Source organism: Camelus bactrianus, chromosome X (genome assembly GCF_048773025.1).
Source record: "Camelus bactrianus isolate YW-2024 breed Bactrian camel chromosome X, ASM4877302v1, whole genome shotgun sequence".
Lineage (NCBI taxonomy): Eukaryota > Metazoa > Chordata > Mammalia > Artiodactyla > Camelidae > Camelus > Camelus bactrianus.
Genome location: NC_133575.1, coordinates 116,987,402 through 116,998,964, shown reverse-complemented (window position 1 = coordinate 116,998,964; position 11,563 = coordinate 116,987,402). Strand labels below are relative to the sequence as shown.

The window sequence follows — 11,563 nt, the reverse complement described above, 5'->3', positions numbered from 1 at the left end:
AAAAGAAGCAGACTCACAGATATAGAGAACAAACTAGTGGTTACCAGTGAGGAGAAGGAAAGGAAGAGGGGCAGTGTAGGGGTAGGGGAGTTTTAGAAAAAAGTTGTTTTGGGATTATATGAAATTTTGTGTGTGAAACTTTAGAAAATTGTTAAACACTATAGAATTTAAAGTATCTTTCATTCAATAAAACAAAGAAACAAAGGAACCAAAAAAAAAAAACCAAAACAAAACACCAAAACATGGCAGACTCCAAACACAGAAGCTCCTCTTTTAATACAGTAAGAAGCTTTTGTTCGTTTTTTATTTTTTATTTTTATTTTATTTTTTTAATGGATTGCTTCACAAATTTGCATGTCACCTTTGCACAAGGGTCATGCTAATCGTCTCTGTATTGTTCCAATTTTAGTATATGTGCTGCCGAAGCGAGCACTTTCGTTCATTTTTTAAAAAATGCTCCATATGTATAAGTGAATCACTAGGCTGCACACCAGAAATTAACAGAACATTGTGAATCGACTATACTTCTGGCTCCCCAGAAGGAAATGGGGAAATGAACTGAAAAGGATGCTAAAAGAAGTTTGGGGAAAATAGTTCTTACACCAAAATCCCTATTTGCCTGGTTAGTGTTGCTGTGTCATCAACAAAAATCATCTGAGTAAGGAGGGGAATTAAAAAAAATTTTTTTTAATGTTGGTACTGGAGATTGAACCTGGGACCTCCTGCCTGCAAAGCATGCCCTCTACCCTTGAGCTAGACCCTCCCCGCACCGAGGAATTTTAAAGGCACCAGACTCTTACTATGTAGCTAGTAGAACTAATGCTTGTAAAAGGTAAGAGATTTTGCCTAGCCATGGGGTGAGTGACATCCGACAGCCTGAAGCCCTGGGCTTGGGGGTCTAGCTGGGTGGTAGCCAGTGGGCTTGGTGAGTACGAGGTCTTGCCCTCTTCAAAAGCCACTGCTCGGGTAATGGCAGCTTCTCTTAACAAACTCGATTCCCGCTTTGGGGAGTCCAGTGCTTTCCAATCAGACAGAAAAAGTGATTTTATTTCTGCTCTCTTCTAGGATTTAACCACTCAAACTCTAGAAAACTCACTTACCAGGATTTTGCCACCTACTCTGTTAAGACGGCCGTTCACCTCATTAGAAATGAGAGCAAGTCCTCTGAGCACGCATGGTCTAGCTCCTTTTGATCTCCGGTTTGGGAGGCCTATGATTTTGGTCTGAGACCAAGTTCTGCGCCTGATTTAACTGAATCCTTTCATGGTCATGCTCAGTACTCAAAAGTACCCTCCCCTCCCCCTGCCTGTTCTTACAGGCATCCAGGCCATCCTATTCACAGTAGTAGGTATTTAAATTACTTTAAGAATCGCATTTATGAGGCAAGGAGGGCATAGCTCAGCGGTGGAGGGCATGCCTAGCATGCAAAAGGTTCTGGCTTCAACCCGCAGTACCTTCATCAAAAATAAGCACATAACTTCCCCCCAAAAAAGTGTTTTAAAAAATGAGCAAACATGTAATTAGTGAAATAGTTTAATAATGGGGAAAAAAATCATCCCAGAAAGCTCTCAAAGGCCTTCACTCAAGTAGGCTAGCAGCTATAAAAGAGCAGTTAAGACAGCATTCCTAATTCAAAGTCACAGGACTGTTGATATCAAAGGGAACAGTTAGGTACTGGGTTAGGACTTCCGAAAGATTAAACGATGGTAATTAATAGACAAGCAGAAATCTGGCATTTGCAGACAGAAGCTCAAAAGACAGGTCTAATATGACTGGATTAACTTTAGGACACAAGCTCCCCAGATTCCAGTAGGGATGGATAAACAAAGGTTGGGCTTTTATTCCAGCTTAACATTATGATGATTATGACTATTGATTTGGACTGATGCAAGAAAAAAAGGGCCCACAGGACTGCTTTGTCCCAAGACTAAAAACAAATATGGCCATGAACTCAAACACTGGAAGTTCCATCTGTGCTCTTCAACTGGTGCCTCATAAGCCTTCGATGCTACATAATGGCCAAGAGTGTCTTTGCATTTCACTTCTGAGACAGTATTTGAGAAGATGGAACAATTACAGAGGGACCTAAATTATCATGTAAATGTGATGTTATTTAGATATTTGATGAAAACTCAGGAGAGATGTATTTCACCTTACAAGAAAAATTTTTTTTAACATTTTTCATTGATTTATAATCATCCTACAATGTTGTGTCAAATTCCAGTGTAGAGCACAATTTTTCAGTTGTACACGAACATATATATGTAGTCGTTGTCACATTTTTTCTCTGTGAGCTACCGTAAGATCTTGTATATATTTCCCTGTGCTATACAGTATAATCTTGTTTATCTTTTCTACATTTTTTTAATTTACTTTTTTGGGGGAGGAGGTCATTAGATTTACTTATTTGTGTATTTTTTTAGAGGAGGTACTGGGGATTGAACCCAGGACCTTGTGTGCGCTAAGAATGTGCTCTACCACTTGAGCTATTCCCTCCTCCCAAGAAAAACTCTTAACTAAAAGTTGAAATGATAAAACACCAGAGTTAAGCTACTCTTTAGACTTGGATTGGACAAAACTTTGCAAGGAACTTCAAAATGATACTCAAGTAGTTAATCATTTGGAAACTCAAGTAATAAAGATGTCACACCAGCTAGTGAAAGTAACCTATGAGGAAGGAAAATGTTTGGGGGAGCTTGTGTCCTAAAGTTAATCAAGTGACATTAGACCTGTCTTTTGCAACCTCAGTCTGCCAGGAATCTGATTTAACCCTTTCACATTGGTATCATATATTTAAAAGGTTATTCTCCCAAGGCAAATACCAAATTGTGAAATTCATCCTACTGTAATTCTGATCATTGTTTAGCTTTGCATTTTACTTGCTGGCGTCTGCAACTTGCCCAGAAAAAGTTAAAAGGACAATGGAGATAATGAAATATTGTGATGTTGCTATTTCGTGGGAAGCCAGGGAGGTGGTTGTAAGGGCAGATACAAGTTAGGAGTAAAAGCCCTCATTCTCCTGGTGGAAGATAAGGTGACAGACCCCCCCCCCCCCGCCCAGATCTTTTCTTTCAGCATTTCTTCCTTTTGTCCTTTTTAAAATATATGTAAATCTTTTTAATGGCTGAATAAGCCTCTGGCCATTCTCACAACTCAGGAATGTTTCCTCCCCTTCAGGATCTGGGAGCACCATTTGAAATGTAATCCAGGAAGATGTGGCCCACGAAGACCTCCCAGTTTCCAGAGATGAGAGGGGCCGACTGGACTCCAAGTTGCAAAAGCTACCTGCTGGAAGAGGCTGTGTGTCCACATAGCTCTGTAGAGGAGACAGTTCCTTCTGTCTCTGCGTCGGTCAAATGGGCACCCCTCTTTGCCCACATCATTCGGGTATTGTGTTTGTTCAATGACATAGATGTGTTCTTTCTTTTCTTCTATTGTGGAGAGGTGTTCTGGGTTGGGAGGAGATTTTGGTTTTAATTCTATTTCCCCAACACACTTCACAGCAGTGGGGAAAGAACCACTTGTATAAAATAGAGATGTATCCATTCACTATCTGTAGGGAGAAAAAGAAATCTCAGTGAACTTTGACTCAAGTAAAACAACCAGACAGAAAAGGGAACAGTCACAAATGTACAACTTGATGAACTTTCACAAAGTGAACACTTCCATGGAACCAAGAGCCCATGTCCAGAGACAGAAGTCCAGTGCCTGGGAAGCCCCCAAGGCAAACCAGATTATGTCACCCCCTGCATTTGCTGCTGTGGCATATTGATTATTTTGAATTAAAGGCATTTAAGAACAAGTGCAAGAAGGATGCTCTGACCCTCCTTTTTCTTCCTGAAAGCAGGAACTAGCCTGCCCCTGTGGAAGTGCCCTCCCTGCACCAGAGACCAGCTTCGAGAGCTTGGAGATCTGTACCAGCAAATCTTTTAGTTTCATACTTGTATTTCAAATTATTTTTTCACCACCTACCACCCCTTTTTCTTATCAATTCTTCACAAATTCAACATTTATTTGTCTAAAGGGTAGAAAAGCTGCCTGCTTTGGTCACTTCTTGGGGGTCTTCATTCTCCTGTGAAGGCACCCAGGCACATGTAAACATTTAATAAAATGTGTGTGCTTCTCTCCTGTTCATATGTCTTGTGTCAGTTGAATTCTTAGGCCTGCCAGAGACCCAAAGATGGTAAAGAAGAATTTACCCTCTCCATCTCTTTGGGTCACCAGCCCTCCCCAAGGATGCAGGTGCACTTGCAAAGCCATCTGCAGTACTGGTAGGAAAGATGGGGGTGGGGGAGCTAAAGACAGAAAGTTGTCAGGAGGCCATGGCTGAAGTCTGTGCAAGACAAGATGAAACCCCAAGACAGAAAGGAGAAGAGGGTCAATTCGAAGATTGTCAAAGTGAAAGACTCCACAATATCCCCTCCCCAGGAACTCATAAAGATGCATTTACTCTGGGAAGCAATGGTGATCTGCCCCTTAGAATTTCCAATGGCCCCCTTACAACTGAAAAATGACCAAGCCCCTGAAATGGATACGCAAATGCCTCTGCACTCAGAGGGACTTGCATTTCAATGCACTTTAGTTTTTTGAGGAGTGGAGAGTAGTCAAAGGGAGAGAACCCACAACATCCCCTCCCTGGGAACTCACAAAGATGCATTTACTCCTACAGGCAATTGTGATCTGACCTGAAGAATTTCGGAGGACTTCCCTTAAAACCTAAAAGTACCCAAGAGCCAATATGTAGAAGCAAACGCCCCGCTGCCAAAGGGACTTGCATCTCAATGCTGTGTCCTTTTAAAGGAAGAGAGTACTTTGGTCAGCTTCCTGGCATTGTTAAAAGCAACAATCAAGAAAGTCAACCTGGACCTTGCAATAAGACGCTACTGAGCCTTCCTGATTCCTGAGCATCTTCAACCTGGAAGTTCTTTTTTTTTTTTTTTTTTTTTTTACGGAAAAAAATCTTGACCAGTGCTTAACATCATATGCAAACATCAATTCCAGCTGTGTTGTAAATCTAAAAGTCAAAGGCAAAACAACCAAGCGTGTAGAAGACAACAGGAGAATGTCTCCATGGTCTCAGAGTTGAGAAAGATTTCTTTTTTTTTTTTAATGGAGTGACTGAAGATTGAACCCAAGACCTTATGCAGGCTAGGCATGAGCTATATCCACCCCCCAGGAAAGATTTCTTAAATAGGACACAAAAGTACTAACCATATGAGAATATATTGATAAATTAGTGTTTTCTGAGCTCTGAGGGCACTCAGCCAATTCGTTATTCTTCATGTCTTCAATGCATCTCTCCCCGCCCCCCGCAGTGTGACTTCTGCTCAGTCCCCATTCTCTTTACCCTCCTCCCCACCTCCCAGCCTGCTGTCCTACATCTCCAAGCTCTTGCTTTGTGCAAGGCATGTAGAAGAACCACTACTGGATGAGTTCCTCACCTACAGAAGCATACTTTGTTTCTGGTGTTTTCTGAGATTTGCTTCCCTTGGTTGCTTTGCTATGCTGTTTACATATTAATTGCAGGTATCCCCTACATGGCTTCTGTTCTGTGTCCCTCCGATGTTCCCCAGGTCCTATTGCTCTTGCTGTCTGCAAGGGAGATTGGTTATACCACTTTAGAGTGAACTCCGTACTTAGACAAAGTTCATTGGTCTATCTGGGATATGCCAGGGTGGGGCTGCCTCTATGGAGTCCACGCCAGTCCCCTGTGGCTTCCTTGCGAATTCTAACTGCCTTGGCACCAAGGAGCTCTGTCTCCTGGTTTTGCTGGAGTTTTTTTAGGGGGGTTTCCAAGCATCTCATGGCTTTTGTGAGATCCCCAGAAGAGTCAAGGCACTGTCTCACTGCCCCATCCATTCATTCACAACCTTTTTTTAAAGCAATGAATGTTGAATTTTATCAAACATCTTATCAGTACCTACTGATATGATTGAGCAGTTTCCTCTCATTTGTTGAGTAATGACTTTTGTGAAAAGATTTTCAAATGTTGAGCTGCCCTTTATTTCTGGAGGGGACCCTGCTCGGTCACACATAACATCTTGCTCTTTCGCTGTTTTGCTGGAGTTCACTTGCTTATCTTCTCTTGAGGCTTTTGCACCTGTATTCAAAAGCGAGAGTTGTCCACAGGGTTCAGTCTATACTCTCTTTACTAGATTTATATATTTGGTTTGTTGTTGGTTTTATTAAAGAGCAAAGGTCAAGGCTAGGTAATGCACCCCTGAAGAAAAGGAAGACAAAACTAGGTAATAACATAGGAGAGAAAATGCGTATTACCAAGAAAGCACTCGGGAGAAGGCCCACCTCACCTTGTCAAGGAAAATAATCAGTAAACAGTCAGTCTCTGAGAGGAACAGAAAAAGAGTTTTATTTGAGCCAAACTGAGGGCTATAGCCTGGAAGACAGCCTCTCAGATAACTGAGGAGCTGCTCTGGAGAAGCATGGTTTTCAGCACAGTTTTAGATCTTGTCAGAACAAAGAATATCAAACAAGTCAAGGACACTTTCCTTCAAGGTTTTAAAAAAACAACAAAAACTGAAAAAAAAAAAAAAAAGAGACCAACGCATATGCAGTAAGTCAGTATGGCCTAAGCACCTGGGAAGGGAGTCTTATCATCCAAGGAGGACCAGCACTGGTGTCCCAGGAAGGGGGGCATTGAATCTTTATTTTTAACATGAACATTCTTTACTTCTGGTCAATATGCCCTTTTCTTTAATAATTAAAGCAGACGTACAGTGTATGTTTGACAGGCTGTAGGCAGGCTGTTTTAGTTAGCATCAAATTCAAGTGAACTCCTGTGAAAGCCAGAATGACCTCCCCAGCTGTCAATATGGGAACATTTCTTTAATCATCAGTAATCAGGGAAATGCAAGACCATGGGGAGAGACCATTTCCACCCACCAGCCTGGTGGAAACAAAGTCTGAAAATGCCAAGAGTTGAAGAAGCTGTAGATCCCTAAGGATCTTTTATACATTATTAGTGGGAGTGTAAATTGGTAGGACTAATAGCAGCCAACTGGAAACAACTGAAATGCCCTGCAACAAGAGAATGGGTAAATAAATTATGAAATATTATATATCAGTAAAAATGAATCAACTACAGCTACAAACAACATCATGGAAAATAATCTTGGTCATAATGTTGAGGATAGAAAAGCATTTTCACAGAAGATTACAGACAGGATACTTTTTACAAAAAGTTCAAAAATAAGATAAACTGAAAAGATACATGATAAAACAAAGGAAAGCAACCCAAGTGTCCATGGACAGATAACTAGACAAATCAATGTGGTCCATCCATACAATGGAATACTATTCAGCCATAAAGAGGAACGAAGTTCTGATACACACACTACAACATGGATGAGCCTTGAGAACATTATCCTGAGTGAAATAAACCAATTATAAAATAACAAATATAAAATTTCACTTATATGAGATATCTAGACTGGGCAAATTCATACAGACAGAAAGTGGATACAGGTTGCCAGGGGTCGGGGAGAGGAACAGGGAACTATTTATTGCTTAATAGATACAAAGCCTGTTTGGGGTGATTAAAGAGTTTTAGAAATATAATGATGGTTGAACACCATGAATGTAATTAAAACCCCTGAATTGTACTTAAATGTGATTAAAATGGCAAATTTTGCATTATATGTATTTTTCCCCAATTTTAAAAAGCAAAAGAGTGATAAATCCAAATGTGGCCTCTTGGTCACTGTGGGGTGTGGGGGAGATGGTGTCAGGATGGTATATGTAACTTACTGGTAATGGTACCATGCCAGGATTGAGTGGTGGCTTCATAAGTGTTAATGAGCTTATTTTAAAAATAAACAAAATGAAAATGGGCCTTGAGTGGACAGACTTGATGGATAGTGAGTAACCTGATTCTGTGCATCTGAATTTAAAAAAATAAATAAATACCCATGTTCCCATGAGCCAGGACATGTTCTTATATAGAACATGGGAAGCTCCCTGGGTCCACCATTTGCTTCCCCAACTCCGTCAACAGGGTTTTCAGTTTTGCAAAATGGAACAACAGAAATAGACCCTTACAAATACTGTCAACTGATCTTGGACAAAGGAGCAAAGGCAATTCAATGGAAAGTGGATTATCTTTTCAACCAATGGTGCTGGAACAACTGGTCATCAGCATGCAAATAAATGACTTTAGACACAGACAGGGCACATTTCACAAAAATTAACTCGAAATGAATCTTAAACCTAAATGTGAAATGCAAAACTATAAAATCCTAGATGATAACCTCAGGGAAAAATCTAGGCGACTTTGAGTTTGGTGATGACTTCTCTGGCTACAAAATGAAAGGCACGAGCCATGGAAAATAGAGTGGCAAATATAGAGGTTGTGGCTGCATTAGGAGAGGGCAACCTCTTCACTCTAGGATGACAGATGACAAAGCTCCCTGGAGATAAGAGGCTGGACAGAGTTTCTGGGCTGTGGTCTGGCCTCTGCTTCTCTGGGAGTTCCCGTCTTGAGGAAGCAAGTAGGCAAAGTCATGAGTTACTACTGGGAATTGGGGCTTCCCGGTGGGTGTCTGGCAGGACTGGGGTGGAGACCAGGCAGGGACTGTACAACCAGTGGAAAAATAGAAGATTGGGCTCCTGACTTCTTTGCAGCCATCCGAGGTGGATTGGAGTGGAATGTTTCTGTGGGGTGACGTGGTGTCCTCAGCAGGTCCAAGCTTCAGGGCATGGAGGGGAAGAAGCACAGAGTCCCGATAGGACCAGTCCAGATAAGAACCTGGTTTATACCCACCTTTGGGTTAAAGAATGCTATGGTGGCCATGGAGTTCTGGTGGTGACAGCCCTCATGCTGTCTGTCTCTTGAGCACGCTGTTCTGCTCCAGCCCAGCTACCTGCCATATCTGCCCTTCTCCTCACTGCTGAGCTCAGATCAAAGTACTTGCCTCTGGATCAATTGACTGTCTCTGATGTTCCTCTCCCACACTCGCAGAATGTTTTGTATGTTAGGATTTTTTGATGGCAGCAAGAAACTGATTCTAACTCAAGCAAGACAAGCGATTTATTTGGCATGATGCTGGGTAGATCATCAAATCGGCAGAATGTCTAATCAAGCAGGTCTGGGGATGCACAAGTATGACCTGCTCTGAGTGTGGCCCAGAGCAAGAAAGGGCCCTGCAGACGGTCTGGATCACAGAACACGATGGTCTACCACTAGAGCCTTAAGATGCTCCAATCTAATGGCGCAAGGGGATCTGTCCATGGTAACTAATGATGCTGTGCAGAGTCTGTGGGAAGCCTCAGCAGAAGGATCCCAGAAAGTTTTGGAGCCAAGCCATATATATCTTCTGTGGCAGAGCTTCAGACCACTCAAAAAGCAACTGCTGTCATGCTACTGGGCCGTGTGGTCCAGACTTAGAGACTGACCACAGGATATCAAGTGCCTATGTGACCGGAGCTGCCCCTCATGAGATGAATATTGGCAGATCACCGAATCCTGTGGCCAGGTGAATGAAGCAGCAATCCAGGGGAGATGGCACCTTCTGGATCCAGCCCAACTGGGGTCCAAGGCTCAAGTCAGGTACATGGACAGGTAGCTAAGATCCCAGGTCACCTGCTTCCATCACACTAGTACTCTCCCTCTGCTCAGTCCTGTGGGCTCGCGGGCTGAGGTTCCTTATGGCTGACTAATGAGGGGAAAACACTCAGACATGGCTCATAGATGGGTCTCTACAGTCCCATTCAGGGTGACCCTTGGGGACAGTGGTGAGGAAAAATCTCCCCAGTGAGCAGTACACTCGGTTACCCACTTGGTAGAGAGATATGGCTTGAGATAAAGATGTCCTTGGAAAATGACTTGACTGATTGGTCAGGGACCCAGGAGGTGTAAAACTGGGTCAGGAGGAAGGAGTCTGCATACCCAATTCCAAGGTGCGGTGTGGGTATTTCCCCAGCACCAAACAATTCTCACACACTGACTGAGTGCCCTGTAATTCAACTCAATTCTGATACTATCTCCCTGGAGACAGCATCAGACCCCACAGGTTAAGGGCTCAGTCTCACAAGACTGCCCTCCCCACCACACACACACTTCAGATGACAACTGCAAGCCCAGGTTATCACCTGTGCTGCTGACGAGTCAGCTATGGATGGGGGGTTCCCACAACCCCCTCTGGAGTTTCCATTAACTTGCTAGAGCAGCTCACACAGAGGTGGAAGGGGGGTGGAACTGAAAGTTCCAACCCTCTAATCACATGGTTGGTTCCCCTGGCAACCAGCCCCCATCCTCAGGTGGGGCCTGAAAGTCACCTCATTCACATAATAAAGACACTTTTATCATTCTCATCACTTAGGAAATTCCAAGACTTTTAGGAGCTCTGTGCCAGAAACTGGGACGAAGACCAACTATATATATTTCTTATTATAAATCACAATATCACAGTCATAGACAAGAAGGTTTGGAGAAGAGGTGTGTGGAGATCACTAGTGTACCTAAGGAAGTACATGGGAAGAGGACGTGGATCCCTGTGTCTCTGCCTGGTGGAGGTCAGCCAGCTTCTCTCCAGGATGCAATGGACCCCCACAGGCAGTGGCTGAGGTGGAAGGGCTGGAGGGTCTGTTGCCTCTCACCAAGGCTGATGTCCATATGCCACCACTGAATGCCCCACCCACGGGAGCAATGACCAATACTGAGCCCTCAATGTGATGACATTACTCAAGGGCACCAGCCAGCCTTGTGGAAGCAGGGTGATTACACTGGGCTCCTTCTACCCTGGAGGGAGCCATAATTGCATGTACTCTGAATTTAGACTTGCCTTCTCTGCACAGCATCTCTGCCAGCAATCCACCTGAGGGCTTACAGAATGCCTCAACTGTGGGCATTGTATGCCACCCAACAGGGCTTCAGAGTAAGGGGCACTTCTTCCAAGAAAGGAGTTGTGACAATAGGCATGTGCCCATGGGAGCCACTGGCCCTGCCAAATACTGCATCACCCGAAGCACCCAGAGCCTACTGAAGGCAGCAAAGATGGCAGCTCAAGAAAAAAAAACCCTGTGAGGTTAGGGAACGTTACTTCATGATGTGGCAAATGCACTGAATTAATAGTTAAGGCATAATGCTGTGGCCCCAGTAAACAGAATATGAGGTATCGTGAACCAAGGAATGGGAATAGCATTGGCTGCTCTCCCCAGTGACCCATTTGGGGAATGTATGCTCCTCATTTCTGAAAGCTTAGGCCTTTCTGGGCTAGAGGTCCTAGTTCCTAGGCAGGTTGGGGGCCCTGGCTCCATAAGGGGTCACAGTAAGGGCTCTGCGGACTTGAAATGAACCCTACCATCTGGTCAGTGTGGTCTCCTCATACTCAGGACCATCCAGCCTGGAAAAGATGGCTGTATTGGCAGGACAATTGATCCTGAGTGCACCGGGAGCTAGCATTACTGCTCTCCAAAGAGAGCCAGAAGTATGTCTGCAACGCAGGGATTCACTAGGGTGTCTCTTGGTATTTTGTAAGGAGGCAACTGTACGGTCGTGGCCTAACAAGGGGGAAGCAATGTAAAGCTCAGACCTGCACTGGAGAGAGAT

The 11,563-nt window shown here is 43.6% G+C and overlaps 1 non-coding gene across 1 annotated transcript; it reads right to left on the bottom strand.

Moving 5' to 3' along the window:
* Positions 1 to 326: 326 nt before the first annotated feature.
* LOC123619479 (U6 spliceosomal RNA) lies at positions 327 to 433 on the bottom strand. Its single transcript, XR_006728095.1, has one exon. It is a non-coding gene; the product is annotated as a U6 spliceosomal RNA (small nuclear RNA).
* Between the last annotated feature and the right edge of the window lie 11,130 nt (positions 434 to 11,563).